General features: G+C 35.7%; 1 pseudogene; it reads left to right on the forward strand.

Annotated features, from left to right (window-relative positions):
- Positions 1 to 806: 806 nt before the first annotated feature.
- Positions 807 to 12,116, forward strand: LOC137718411 (mitotic spindle checkpoint protein MAD1-like; annotated as a pseudogene).
- The last annotated feature ends 4,088 nt before the right edge of the window (positions 12,117 to 16,204 follow it).

Genomic DNA, 16,204 nt, shown 5'->3' on the forward strand with positions numbered 1-16,204 from the left:
GATCCGGAGTAGGGACAATTTGATCTTTTGTGTTATACAATCCACTCCTATTTGATTGTACAAAAGCAAAAAAATGACGTAGTGTGAAAGCCCAAGGACAAAAAGGGGAACAAGACAGAAATAAAATTTGCATAATGATGGCGTCGCCCGGGTTCGAACCAACTTTGCCCCTTTAGGGACCACAAAAGAAATTTCGGATAATAAAAAGAGCGATTGCGTCAAGGAAGATTTGCAGCTGCAGCTGAAGAGGTGTATTTAGGGCTGATTTGGTACAGAGGTGATTCGAAAAAAAATTGATATTAAAAATAGTTGGGAGCTATTTTTGTGTTTGATAAACATTCAGCTTCAGCTTTTTTCACAGTTTTGGGTGAAAAAAAGGCAAAAACAAGAAGCTGCAAAACCCAGCTTTGAAAAATCGATTTTTTTTCACATCTGTTTTACATAAAAGTTTATTAAACACTATAATACTGCTTTTTTTTTTCTTTTCAAAAGCACGTTTACAAAAAAATTTACCAAATACTCTGTTGTTTTATTTCACAGCTGCTTATTCTCACATCACAGCAGAAACAATTTTTTTTTTTTTTTTAGAGCACGTCAATACCAAAAGAGCCCTTATTTGGGTTTCAAACTTGAAAGGGGGAGAAAGAGAAAAGACGGTGCAACGAGAAGCCATCACTCACTCGTCGTTACAAAAGAAAAGAAATGGCGCCCTCCCCTTGCGTTTAAATTAGGCCACCGCTTCTCTCTCCTCTTCTTCTTCTTCTTCTGTGCTGTGCTATGCTGCGCTGTTAGAGAGAGAGAGAGAGAGAGAGAGAGAGAGAGAGAGAGAGGTTTAGGTTTAAGGATTGTTTGAAGATGATAGTGAGAACTCCCCCAACGAAGAAGCAACGGGCGGCGCCGTCGGTGACCGAGACCCCACCGCCTGCCCCTGCCACAGGCCCAGGCCCTCTCGTCATCTTCGAGGACGACCCTCCTCCTTCCCTTCCACCTCCCGGTTCCTCCTCCCACCACTTGCTTTGCACCTATCAATGCCGCCAAATGGTAATATTGCTTCCCTCTCTTCTTTCTGCCTCTCTATATGTAAATATTTATCATTTTCTAGATGGAATAATCCATTGATCATCCAAGTGGCTGCTCGATTTTGCATCTTCTGTTTCCCAATTGAAGTGGCTGTTCAATCCATACTAGCTAGATACATTTGAATCAGTTAATTATTGTTGCTGACAATTTATGATATCTAATGTAATTGATTCATTCAATTTTTCATACCTGGATTTCATTCTGGAGGCTAAGTCTCGTATATGCCGCAAATCGTAATTTCGATTGAACCATTTTAGAATTTCTTTCCCTTCACTATATATATTTTATGTAAGGTAAATGTTGGCCTGTAATTGTCGTATTCACGCTGCAGATTGTTTTCCCTCTTTGAATTTTTCCTTATCATCCAAACCCTTTGACTTTGTCCCGACTTTTAATACAAGTTCTACAGACCGGATGTTATTTTCTAATGTGGATTCAGTACAATCATCTGTGTTTCTTTTCTCTTGCTTGTAGACCTTATTGTATATTTTTTGGCTAAGTGGAACCCTTTCCCTTCCTTTGGCGCAGGTTAAATCAGATTTTATAGATGCCTTGAGCAATGCAGAGAAGCAAGCTTCTGATTATCAATCTAAATTAGCGGCTTTAAATGACAACTTCTGCAAAGTTGGTGGGTTCTTTTGATAAGATGTTCCACTACATTGCTTAACATCTCTTTTTTCTCCTCAGCTTCCCAAATGTTTTTGTACTTATGGGTCTCGCAGTTCAATGCTGTACTTCTGTTCGTTACAAAATACATATTTTTCTTTCTGTCTTCTGGCAGGCTGAATGGTAATTGGAGAGTTTTCGTTCCAAACTCACTGTTATTGTTGCACAAATATTCGAAAAAACATTTCTTTACTTGATGGGATTAACTAAGGATGTAATATGGTGGTATATGACTATGTAAAGATTTTCGTCTCAACAAGTGACAAAGCTAATGAATTTTAAATTTTCTTATTTTGAGCAGAGTATATGTCTTCATGCAGGACAGACCATCTTAACTTAAATTTTCTTATGTTGTGGGTTTTGTTTAGCAAAATAAACATATGGTGTAGTGGGTTATGGTTGTAAAGAAAGAAGCTCAGAGTGTAGAACAACTTAAGCTTCAAAAGAAGAATGAAAGACATAAGGATGGTAAAAAAAAAAAAAAAAAAACTGGTTGTAGCAGCAAAAATACCATGTGATTTGAAACGGTGCGTGCAGGAGGCTAAATGAGTGCTAAAATTTGTAGGAAATACTTGTGGATTTGTAGGATTTTAATTTGGTAAGGAAAAGGATTAGAACTGCAAAGAATGAGAAAGTGCAGCTTAAGCGAACTTGGGGTTTAAAAGAAGCTTCGGAGAATGAAGTTCAAGGGTTGAAGAAGACCTTGGATGTTTCATTTGGGTCAAGAAAGAACACCTTAGTTGTGGAAGAAGAATGAAATATAAAGAAAGGAAACTGCTTCTAGGAATACTTATGGATTTTAGGCTATCATGGGGATAGAGTTTGTGGAAAATGCTTGGGATTTGTTTAAGATTTCAATTGAGTATGAAAAGGCTAAAGGGTTAGAACTGCAAAGTGCGAAGAAAGCTCAGCTAAATCTCTTGGTATTTGTTTCAGTCTTATCCTTGGATCATAGTGGGAGGTCTTTTGTTTGAAATAGAAATCACTGCAACTGCAACATTCTGATTGTTGAACTGTCTGTTGGGCTATCTAGTGGTGGGCGGAGATGCACGCATGAGGATTGTTGAAATATAAAAACAACAACTGACCCACATCCTAATGGCTGAGCTTGTGGTGGTAAACCAACAGAAAATTTTCAGTTCCTTTGTTTCAGTCTTATTTTTTTAGAGGAGGATGCATATACAGTCTTTTAAACATTTTCTTTTCATACTGGATATAGAATAGACTATCGGAACTAGTAGGCAATTCTGGATGACTAACTTAAGAGTAGAGAAAAGTCCTGGACTCTTCGACGTTACTAGAACACCATAGAATTATGGGCTGGACCTTGTTAGTTCCATATCTCTACCTGCAAATAAATGTGCCAATACATCTTAAACTGAATTTCAATTTCTGATTTATTTGTAGGCTCCGAGTAACTTGAACCTAATACCATATGAGATTTGTCTTCGGTTTGTGTTGTGGGCCATTTATGTTAAAAATCACAAATTTCAAAATCTGAAAATAATAAACCCTACAGGATAGTTTCTTTCTTGTTTGGAACTACTTTACCATGTCTGCATGTGAATTTATTTCATAAAACCGGTAAGATAAGTTCTTTTCATTTAAATCAAAATTCCTTCGGTTTCTGGAAAGCTAACCATGTAGAAACTCTTTAGATTAGACATTTTATGTTTGTTGTCTTGTCCCTAATTAGTTACATGTGCTGCAGAATCTGAGAAGAAGAAATATCTGGATCAATTTTTGTATGCTGAACAAGAACTTGCCGCTGCAAAGGCACGTGAACAGGCTCTGCAGGAAGAGCTTTTGAAGGAGGTGCACGATTCTCATGAAAGATTGACTAAACAATTACAATCAAACAGCGAACTTGAGGTATATGCTTGAACCTTTATGAATGCTGGGTACTTCCTCCACCATTTGGTTTTCCCAAAAGAATGATTCATTTGTTCTTTCTGTTTTCCTCCTAGTTTTGTTTTGTTCCCCTCTTGGAATTCCAAACAGTTTTTCTGTCCCACTCATCATATCACATTTCAAATTTCAGGTGAAGCTTCAAAACAAAATGAACCTTCGCATGAGAGCTGAGACTTCAGCAGCTTTGGCTGAGGAGAAAGCAAGTGTTATAGAGGGGAAACTGAGACATCTTTCTGAAAGCATAGAGAAGGAAAAAAAGAGTCTCAATAACGATCTTGCCCAGCTGAAAGGAGAATCCAAGCTCACTGTTTCTAGAATAACTGCAGATGTGAGTGGTGATTTTTGATTAATTTAGTTTTACAGTCTATGAATTTATGACCATCAGCAGTCATTCAACCTTCTCCATTCTTGTTTAGCGTGAACAAATGGAATGCAGAGCTCATAATGCTGAGAAAGAAACAGAGCTATTGAAAAAGCAGCTGGATGATATTAAGAAGCAACTTAGTGAGGTAGACCTCTTATTTCTATTGCTCTTAGATACCAGTTGATATGTTCAATGGAAAATCTTTCTCATATATGCATCATCACCTGTCCGTTTACAATACCAAATGCGGTGTTACCTTTTCTTTTATAATTTATTTGTATGTTGGTCTGCTTGGCCTTGATATCAAATGTATTTTTGTATAATATTACGATTTGTCTTATACTGCTACGAGTTGATCAGTTTTTCTTTTGATTCACTTTACTTTTCAGTGCGTGCAACAGAAGAGTGAAGTAGAGAAGAAACTATCAAGTCTTACATTTCAAGAAGTTGAATCCACGCAGAATAATATTTTAGTTAAACATCTGCAAGAAGAGCTTAGAAACTTTGTAAGTTTTGTTGTCGATCTTTTCTTTCTAATGAATAAAATTGTTTCTTCCTATTGAATCTTCAGGTTCTCTATGAAGTTGGTTGACGATCATTCTTAATTAGTTCTTTTATTTTATTTTTTTACAAAAAAATCTTCAGCCCTCGAAAGATTAATTTTTGGTTTGGCGGTTCATAAAATTCTGAACATTAATAATTAAGTAGCCAATATGTCTGTTTATGTTCGATGGTGCATACTAAGTCAATGCATTGTTTGTTTGGTAATGTGATTTCGGTCATTTGGCCTGGGGGTAAGGAGTATATTGTTATGCATAGTTATGGTAGTTTGAGTTTTGCCTCATCAACCTTTTATATTTCAGCATAGATTTTGTATTATTATAGAAGATGAAGAAGGGTAAAAGTTTATCATTTGGTATAAAAGAAATTGTAGAATTCTGAACAAAAAGAAATTTTTTAAAATACTTTGGGGGAGAATATTTTCTTTTGTGTTATTAGGAGCTTCAGTTTCAAGTTTGAACAGATTTCGAGAAGCTTCCGTTTGAAAGAGAGTTGTGTATGACTGAGTTCATCTTTTCTAGACTAATACCTTTCTCTTGACTAGATATGTCCCTCCTTTAACTCCTCTGCATTTCTTGTGTATTCCAATAACATTTTCTTTCTAAATTCCTAGGATGCTGAAGTAAGGGAAGCAAGAAAGCTGAAGTCAGCTCATGAAAATGTTGAGTTATTGAAGGAAAAATTGTTGGAAGAAAAGAGCCGTAGAGAGAGGGTAGAAGCAGAGTTATCCAAACTACAAGAATTACAGCTTAGTATGAAGAAATTGGAGGATGAATTGACATCTTGGAAGTTGATCATTAAAGACATTCCAGGCGTGTCATGTTCTGAGGATTTACCAGTTAAATTTGCATCATTACAAAAGTACGTGAATAGCTCATTTTAGTACTTTGAAGTTTGAACCAGCATTGTTAGATCATTTAGATGAATGAATAAATTCATAATCAGACAGTGAGGCTTTCCTTGATGCTTCTTATTCTTCTTCTATTATTTTTTGTGATCTGTTTATTTTTGTTAAGGCAGCCAGGAGTGCACTGCATAGTGTGACTCTTTTATTAGTTGATTAAAACTGAACATCTGGTACAACATCAATGGTATTAGAATTACATTTGTTTGTGGATAACTTCCCAGCATTCCAGTGGAGCTGAACATTATACATTTGAAACTAAATGTTAAAAACTGTGTATTTTGTATGCATGGGTTGTCTCTTTTGTTTAGACCCTAGAATAACTGTACCTGCTATAGACATTTCTTAGGAAGTAGATGATTTCTGGTACTATGTGATGTATGCATAATGTGATACTATTGATAATTGTTTGAGTAGGAAGACTTCATAATAGATGGTCTACAATGAGCTGGTACCATGTGCTTAATTTCAGTGATTGGAAATATCATCTCTAGACTTATTTCAGTGGTCTGGTTTTCACCCTATGACACCATGTGTGTTTGTTTGGTGTTTGAAACAATCGCAGAAGGATCAAATGGACCTGTCAACTTTCTATATTATTTGTTGTGGGGTTTTTTTTAGGACTGAGAATTATTCTATTCCTTTTCTTCTAATCATGCTTGACCTGTTAACGAGGGTTTCAAGTTTGTGTAGTTGGTAGAGTTTATATGTAGGTTATCAACAAGTTCTGCTGTCATCATCCCCACCATGCAAAATATTATTATTTTTATTTGTTATTTTATCTGAGATTTGTTCATGCTTTTCTCTGCCTGAGCATTGAAGATGTTTTTCGGTTTCCAGTGATTAACATTTTTTCATTTAATGCAGATAGGTAATTGATAGCATGATGAAAGTGGGTGAGGCAAATGCTCATTTGAAACAATTGGAGGTAGCTCTACATGCAGCAAAAATTGATTAACAAAATGCTGAAATAGAAGCTACACTGGCCAAAGAGAAAGTGGATGTATCAAAATCAGAGGTTAAGCGGATTGAATCGATGGTAAGCATGTAACCAGGTAGTTTTATGCCATCTTTTTCTTAATTCATTTAGTTTTGCAGTCTGGCTGTTGCTGAGCTTATTATTTATCCTTCTACTGCTGTACAATCCCTCTAATTTTCTGCTTTGGAAGCTTTCATTGAATATTTAATTTTGGGGGTGGTTTGGGGCTGTGTGGGTGGGTTGGTGGGTGTGCATAGGGAGAGTCAGGTTTCAATGTAGGGTTATAATTGTAGTGGTTTATCTAGGATGAAGAAAAGATTGGTGTAAATTGAACCAATTAATCATAATTTCAATCAACATGCCTGAAGATTGAGCCCTAGAATTGTAGGGTCTCCTTATATAGGCAATCTGATAAGTCATAATGTGACATGAAACTGTAATAACTAGCCCTTAAACGTGTGAGGATGTGAAGTTAAAGAGTCCCACATTGGTGAAAGGAGAAACCTTGCAAGGGCTTATATGAGGTTGGGCTACTCCCCATATTACCAATTGGTTTTATGGTGGAACCTTAACTTTCTTCATGGTATCAGAGCAGGTTGGCCCACGTGTGAAGCCCAATGGCGACACGTGCTTCACGTCACCCAATTCATGTTGTCCACACATGTTTGGCTTGAAAATTCACACATATGAGCAGGAGTGTGAGGATGTGAAGGTAAAAGAGTCCCACGTTGGTGAAAGGAGAAACTTTGCAAGGGCTTATAAGAGGTTGGGCTGCTCCCCATATTACCAATTGGTTTTATGGTGGAACCTCAACTTTCTTCAAAATGATTTGTAATTAACACCTATATTTTTTAAACTAAATATAATAAGCATAATTTATATGCTTATGCCCAAATTTTCTTGCATCCTGCATCATTCTGGCTCTGCACTGGTTGCTTTTTGTATTCTCTAAATTAAGGTTAATGTGTGGGCGATGTAGCTCTTTTTTGTCTAACATTCTTATTCTCATTGATGCATGAATAATTTTTAGTCTACTGATCATTACTTTAGTATCCTATCACACTAAGTGGTTTTGGAAAATAAGTTAAAGTTTGGCTCTCTCAAAGAAAAACAAAAGTGTGGTAATCTATTCAATACGGTAACTATTGTTTTTTTTTTTGGGAGGGGTGGCCGGAGGGGGGGTGGGGAGTATAACTGTCCTATGAAGTGAATGCAACCGCAACGTAAGTTGATGAATGTAACAACTTGAAAAGTCAGTATAGAATATAGATCAATGTTTTCAAAAACGAAGGCGTTATTCATGTTGAGAATGAATCCCACATTGATGGGAGGAGGAACCTTGCATGGGCTTATAAGTAAGTTGGGCTACTCCCCATGGTGCCAATTGGTTTTATGGAACCCCAATTTCTTCAATTCAAGGTGTTTTACTTCTTACAAGGTCATAGAAATATCTTCTGGGACGCAGACTTATATAGTAAAGAATTTTTAGAAGCATAGAAAAAGTAGTTGAAAAAAAAAGCATTATCATTCAAGCATAACAATCATTATCGAAAGCTCTAATATTCCATTTTTTCGTACAAGTCAGTCCCCAAAGAAAGTGATAAAAACAATACTAATTATCTTTTAAGAATGTATGCTGAAGGAAGTATTAAAATGCAGCTCTCTATGGTTACTGAGGAAAGAGATAAGTTGAGAAATGTCATTAATGGACTGAAGTCGGCAAAGAATGATGAAGCAGCCAGTCATACTTTTCTTCAGGTTACATAATTTCTTTCTCTTTACTATTTGTAATTCAAGAAATCTCTGTTTAAGTTCATTGTTTGGTTTCCTCATTTGCACATGCAGGAGGTTGAATCATCACTTGTAAAGAAAGAGGGCTACATTAAAGAATTGGAATGGGGTCCATGTGAACAAAAAGAAGTTAATAGTCGTCAACGTGAAGAAATAAAGTTGCTTAAAGAGAGGTTGAACAATGAAGCTAGAAGAACAAAGTCATTGGAGAGGGAGAGCGATTGACTTTGTTCAGAGATCACTCTGCTGGAGTCCAAGGTGGGTGCCAAATTTATTCAGAGCATTATTGATATTAACATTATTATCTTAATTTTTCTTGGCACTTAAAGGGCCACCACCTGGGTTTGAATGGTGGCTGAGCCTTGAACTTTTGTGGACTTTGCCACCAAGCTCTCCCCTAAAGAAAATATCATTATTACTAAGTTTGTCCATATCATTATTCCAAAAAAAACAAAAAACTATTGTCAGATATGTAATGGCTCTCTTGTACTAACTGGCTGATCCCAAAAGAAAAGGAACTGCAGTTGCAGCCAAGCAATCTAAAAGCTGACAGGCAAACAGAAAAAATTGCAATTCAATTGCGTAATTTCTGATATTTTTTTCTTCTACAGATTGGTCATGGCGATTTCTCTGCTGCTAATACTAAAGTTTTAAGAATGGTGAATACTCTTACGGTTGATAATGAAGCAAAACAAACTATTGAAGCATTACAAACTGACTTACAGAAGACAAAGGAGAAGTTACAAGCTGTTGAAGAATTGAAAAGTCAATCAGGTAAGAAGCACATGGCTCTTTGAAAGAGAAATTTACGTGAAAACTTCCTTTTAAGGTTCCTGCCTTAGAAATGAATGATTTAGAGCATTATATTGTTGTCTCGTTTTTGCACTGACTGTGCATGGATGAGGGTTCAAGGTGTGTTGGGGGTTAAAAGGAGTTTTAAATTGTCATACTACTAAAGTGCGAAAAAATTGATTTAGATTTTAGGAGTTACTTTAACATGGCTTTCAAGCTACTGCCACAGCTACCAAATTTACCCCACCACCAGCACCACCTTGATTGCACCACTGCCCTCATCTACCTCAATATCATTGCTATTACTGTCACCATAGTTGGCACCTTTGTTGGCGCACATGTAGACAGCGCCGTACTTGCTCCTTAAAAGTGTTTTCTAATTTACCTCAGGAAGGTATAATTTACGTAGAAATTAGAAGATAATATATTGTTGTCATCTTTTGACATTTTAAGTCAGATGTTAATTAGTCTGGTCACACAATTGTGTAATGAGTTTATTTGCATTCCTTCCTCTCTTAAACTATTCAGGTGATGCTGGAAAATTGGTGGATTCGTACTTATCTGGGAAGATAGTGCAGTTGAAAGAACAAATTGCAACTCTTGAAAAACGTGAAGAAGGGTGAGTGACTGTGACTGATGACATTGTTAATATGAGCGAATTTTGTTATGCGTTTTTTTAGCCTAAGGTTTCAAGAAAACTTAGGATATTCCGTTCTTGGGGTTCCACACTTTTGCTAATTTCTTATGTTTCAGATGTAAGAAGATTGCATTAGATTTAAGTTATTGGGTGGGCTTACTGTGAGAGGGAGTAGTTCTTCAATATATATGTTTTGGTATCCTTGTCATTGTATATTCACAGTTTACCTAAACTATAATACAACTTTTAGGTTAAACAGGTACAAGACTGTTTTTGCCGACAGAATTTCAGTGTTCAGGAGGGCGTGTTGTGAGCTCTTTGGTTACAAGGTATATATCATATTTGTTGCTCATTTTACTTTATATTGTCATATGACTACTATTCCAGTTTACATGGCATTCCAGTTAACATTAAGAACTATATATAGTGTTGAAACTTCATCTTTGTTAAGTTCTGTTACTGGTTTAAAGTTCATTCTTATGTCTATGCTTAACTAACACTGGCAATCAACCATATGAAGTTTAAGTTATCAAACTTGTCAATTTAAATTACTAAGTTGTTTCTATATATCTTTGCTATATTATTATTTACTTTCAGCCAATAAATAGTTGAGATCATGATATTTATTACAATTTTTAAGGCCTTTTTTGTCTCTTTCTAAACTGTCATTCCTAGGCCGGTGAGAGACCTACATGGGCCATTGTATAACTGTAATGATTATCTTTTGATTACAATTTTGCAGATTGTAATGGATGAACACCAGCGTCCCAATGGAATCCCTGTTACACGTTTTACCCTTCAATCTATATATGCGCAAAGTGATGATGAGAAGCTTGAATTTGAATATGAATCAGGGAGCACAAACATTTTGGTAAGATCGTAGTATATGAATTCATTTTCTTAGGCCATCTTAAAGCTATTTTGGTCATTCAGATTTCAATAAGGAAACACTGCGGGCATATTTTTAGGGGACACCTCAATTTTTTTTCTGAGTTATTGTACTTGAGATCGTAATAAAACAAATGCAGGAAGCAATATAATCATATTATCTTTGGATTGAACAGGCAAATGATTACACCTCGCAGTCTGAGATATCTCATCAGGTATGGCGCATGATGTTTTCCTAATTCTTAGAACTTTTTTACATGCTTCTTTACTGGTAGGACTATTGTTTTTTCGAATGTGGGTGGTCCAACCTGTACCAGATTATTTGAGAACTCCATTGGGGAAACTTTGTTGTGTATACGTTCATGATTCATATTCCATATTTCATATGTCTGACAAACGGCAATGAGAGCTTGTCATAGTTTTTAGCAATAGTTGTACTTATTATGTTTGGCATCCAGGTTCAGATTGTTGAAAAACCGCACACTAGACCTTGTTCTTTAATGTAACCTACGGCAATAGACTAAACTAGCAAAAATATAGAAAACTTAGAAACACACAAGACTTATACTGGTTCGGCAGAACTTTTGCCTACGTCCAGTTGTGATTTCTCTAGGTCCTTTGATTAATAATAGAGAATTACAGAACTTTTGCAAAACCCTAGAACTAATCTCTCTCTCACTTGTCTCGGCTGTCACAGTTTTTCTCTCTAAAATTTAAGCCTTGCCGCACCCTATTTATAGGCATAGGGTGCAGTTTACATGTCCTTTACAGATTGTAATTCCTATTCTAAGTGGAATAGGAAATTAGACTTTCTTTCCAATTCCAAATAGACTTCTAGGATTTCTAATCTAAATTGAATAAGGAAACTAAGATTCTTTCCTAGCCCTTTTGGGAGAAGAATCAGTGCACCCTTTTTTTCCCTAAAACAATCCTAAACAGAAAAGGACACTAATTGACGAGCCAAAACCTAACACAGATTGCCCCCTTTCTTTTATTTTTGCTCTTGCTTTCATTCATTCCCTTTGCTTCGGAAGGAGCAGACTAAACTTTTGTTTTTGGTTTCGTGGAGAGTTAACTTTGAGGGTTAGAAAATAAACCTGTTTATTTTCAACAAAAAAAAAAAAGAAGCACTTTTCCAGTGAACCTGCAATTGCTTTTCTTTTGTAGAAATAATTTTCACAGAAACGATTTGGTCGAAAGAAATTACCATGAGTTGTTCATTGAGTCAATAGGGTACTCAAACGAGTCGGATGTTTCTTCAGGGACTTGAGTTTAAATCTTGCAACGTGGTTTCTGGTTGGTGAACTATTCTGAGATAGCATTTTGCAGGTTGAGATATTTATTCGGAAGTTGAATTCAATCCCAGCTTTCACTGCCAACTTAACAGTGGAGTCTTTCAACCTGCGAACCCTGACTTAAAAACGAGTCAAATTTGATTTCTACTACAGATGAATCACCAAGATTGTATATTTCACTTATCAAGTTTGTGTAGCAGGTATGCTATCTATCCAGGTTTTCCTTTTCCCCGGATATTGTGAACAGTACTTTTCTAAGAGAAGTTACGAATGGAAAAACTTTGAAATATAACCCTCGTATAATCCGTTTAAAGGGTAAATTTGATCCTTTATTCATTCGATCTTTACTAAATTTTTGAGTTTCTAAGAGAAGAAAGTGTGATGTGCCTTATTCTGTACATTATTGCGCTATAGCTGAGAAATATTTCACACTATTTGAAACTGAGCGCAGTGCCTTTCTAGGATTTATACAACCGATTCCACTTAGTTGGACAATGCTTGGTTGTTGTATGAAATTGAGAAACGTGAAGCCAAATAGTTGTGAATGTGGATTTTAATTACTTGGCAGAGAGAATGATGTAGAATCCGAGGTGCTTTGTGTTTTCGAGTGATGCATCCAAATTCTTGTGATCCATAGGAAGTGGGCACTCATTCAAGATGGATGTCAAACAAAATGGCCCAAAATCGGGTGTCAAAGCTCATTGTTTCACTACTACAAGTCCTTTTGGTGGATGCATTATTTTATTCATGAAAACTCATGGACTGCGGGATTGATGGTGACAGTGATGGTAATGGTGGTGGGCGTGTGTTCATGGCTTTTCCTTAAAATCCGTTTCAGTACTTACTGAGATTTTTGACGTCAAGGGTTGACAGACGCCAAACTAAAATCCCACTGTCAGGATTTCTCCAGCCTTGAATGTTGGGATGGTTTTGGTACGGTTATCGTATCAAAACTTCTGTACTAATTACCGTACTAAATTTTTGGTTTGATAAAATCTATTATCAATACAACACTAAATTTTTGGTACACCAAATCTTGATATGCAATATTGTTTGGTTGGCATGATATGGTAATAATAATTGCCATTTTATTTTGAGCCACTTTTTATTTTTTTGTTTTCAACCTAATTCAAGGCCCAAATGTTTGTTTTTTCTATTTTTGTGTTTGTATCTCATATATTGTAACCTAAATCTAAGAATCATCATCTATCATTAATCATTTACAATTCATAGACATAATAAGATAAATGTTGCAGTGGGATTCATGATGGAAATTAAGGTTGCAATCCAAATAACAGTTACAAACTAATTTTAAGTTTACAACTAAATGAAAATTAATTGGAAAACCAAATAGAATCTCCGCAGTAAAAAACCACAAGCAGCAAGCACACCAACACCAACCCCCGCAGAGAGTGAGTGAGAGTGTCGAAGAGAGAAAATGTCCAAGGAATGAGATGCAATTGAAGGATGTTTTTCTTAATATATTGAAATGTTATATAATTATTAAAAATATAAAATCATATAATATTTTATTGGTGCGGTACGGTAATACTATTGGTAATGGTATTGAATACCAATACGGTATCAGAAAATGTCGGTTCAATACAATACCGTGTCATTACCAATTGGCACAAATCAGTATGATACGGTTGACATGGTAATTTGGCAAAATTTTTTACCCCTGCTTAAATTGCATGGAGTTCCTTTGATACATGTAAAGAGAATAACCAAATTGGCCGCTAAAAGAAGTGCAAAAATATTATTCTTACCATTTATTGGTTTGCCTCCTAAACTTGTATAGAGCTGCCAATTCCGACGCTTGAACTTTAATTTAGCCAATAACCCTGAACTTTTATAATGCACCAACTTCCCCCTAACTTTAACCTTAGCTGATTACCGCCCTAAATTTTATAAATAGCCAATTTCCCCCCATGGAGTTAGATTTTTCATCCATCCAATTTTTCATTCTTTTTGCCCCTATAAAGTTGTCAGGGGTTGTTTGCGTGATCAAAATGGATGGAAAATTGGCTATTTATAAAAATTCAGGGGGGGGGGTAATCAGCTAAAATTAAAGTTCAAGAGGGAAATTAGCTAATTAAAAAAGTTCAAAGGGTAATCAGCTAAATTAAAGTTCAGGAAGAAATTGACAGCTCTATATGAGTTTGGGGGGTAAATCGACAAATATACCTTTAAGTAGTATCTCTCTAATAGAGATGTGACCCACATATGTTGGTGGGTTATACCTCTATTAGAGAGATGATACAAATAGATGGTAAACGTAGCATGTCTCTAATAGTTATGATGTGACCAATGATCTCGTTGGCGATAAATAACACGTAGAATAATACATCACGTATTTATGTTCTCGGTATTTGAGGAGAAAAAAAGGGGTAAAGAATGTGGGCACTAACCCATATATACCAATTACCAACTAATGCGAAAGCAGCACTAGCATAAAAAAAAACTAATGTAAAAGGTGATATGGGAAACAAGATATTGTTGGTTAATTTATCGAATGAGTAATGTTAGAATTTCTTTGATGTATGGCTTCAAATGGGTATCAATTAAGGAATTTTAAAATGTTGATTGGTGATTTGCATGACCTAGCTAAGCTCGCAATCATTTCATCACAACACAAGAGAAGAAAAGGAGCGGAGGAATTGAAGCCTCTCCTCTCCTCTCCAATAACGAATAACCTAGAAGGATATTGTATAAGTCTAGTGTACAAGAAACAAGGAACCCTAGCTAGCTATAGCTAGCTTGCTTTGGAATTATGGGAAAGAGATCCTCTCCCGGATCTTTCCCTCCAAAGCTTGGGGATTAAGTGATCCGAGTCTTTGAAATTTGATCTAATGCCTAAAAACAAAAAAGTTAGTAAAAAATTTTAAAAATTATAATAATTTTTTACCATTAGATTAAATTTTAAAGGTCTAAATCACTTGATCTCTCAACTTTGAAAGGAAAGAGCTGGAGAGAATCTCTTTCCAAAATTGTGCATGTCCACCTACCAACTTTCTCTCTCAATCGATCCAATTAATGCACTTTTTGACCTTAACATATAAACATTCTTTCAGATTTTGAAATTGGTCGACCATGGAATGGTGCTTTGAAAATTGAAATATTTGGTCCAAACTCTACTTTTTCATTCGTACACGTGTCAAGGTTATGTCCAAGTTCAGGCAACTGTTGATTTATTTCATGCGTTGACTTGATGGTGTCTGCACAGAAGAAACCACCACCCAACTCCAACGGTTGAAAATCACACCAAGTTCACCTTCCGTGGCCTACCGCCTACGCGGTTGCAACTCACTCTTTCTTCAAACCAACACACACATCCATTAATTAAATTCCTTAAACATGTCATTGCAATAGTGCTATTTGCTAATGCGCTCCCCAATTAGTAGACATGCTTCTAAATAATTGCTATCTAACGTTTGTCGGTGTAAGACAAAAGACAACGCAACAAATTTTAATCTCCAAAGTACATGATCTTGGATGTATAAGGGGAGCACATAATCCCGCTTTAGAAGCTAATGTGCCTACTCTACCTATACCAGTATATATAGCATATATCTATATGGCCAAATTGTAAAAACTTGCAGTGTTACTTATTTTTTGTAGTTTATTCATTCTGGTGAAAGCTATAGTTGATTTAACATGTATGTTTCTTTTTTATTTATCTATAATATTGGATTCTTTGAATTAAAGAAAATGCTCAATTTTAAATATATCGGATTCATTGCCTGTCTCTGGACTTTGAAAGCGCAAGAAACATATATTTTGATCCCAAATCAAAGGTTTTGTTCAAAAGTCTACAAATAAGAAGAATAACAACAGTCGTAAAGATAAAGAGATATGGTAAGAAGTCTTAACGAAACATTTCCGGTACAGTTTATTTTAATGAAAAATGATATTTTTACTCCAAAAAGTCACTCCTAATACTATTCATTTACAACACCTTTTTGTCATTTTGATTAAAATTCAAAGTTTTTCAAGCCATTTTCTTTAGTTTTTCTAATACGATAAGGATAGTAATGAAAAGTACAAGTTAAAAGAATGATGAACTTCTTAGGCACAAGTGGTGGATTCGCTCAATCAGGTGGTTTATCAGAGTTTCATCTTTTAACGACTACGTTCGATGTTCAAACCAGCTTGAGCTCCTTACAATCACTCAATATGGTCCATTTTACTAATTAGTGTGCGCATCAAAATATTGTGACAAGGTCATTTCAAAATATTCCCACAAGATACTTTTTGAAGAAGTTGAAGTTTCATCATAAAACCAATTCGTAATATGGAGCATAGCCCCATTACTTATAAGCACATGCAAAGTCTC

The sequence above is a fragment of the Pyrus communis genome, chromosome 1, assembly GCF_963583255.1.
Source record: "Pyrus communis chromosome 1, drPyrComm1.1, whole genome shotgun sequence".
NCBI lineage: Eukaryota > Viridiplantae > Streptophyta > Magnoliopsida > Rosales > Rosaceae > Pyrus > Pyrus communis.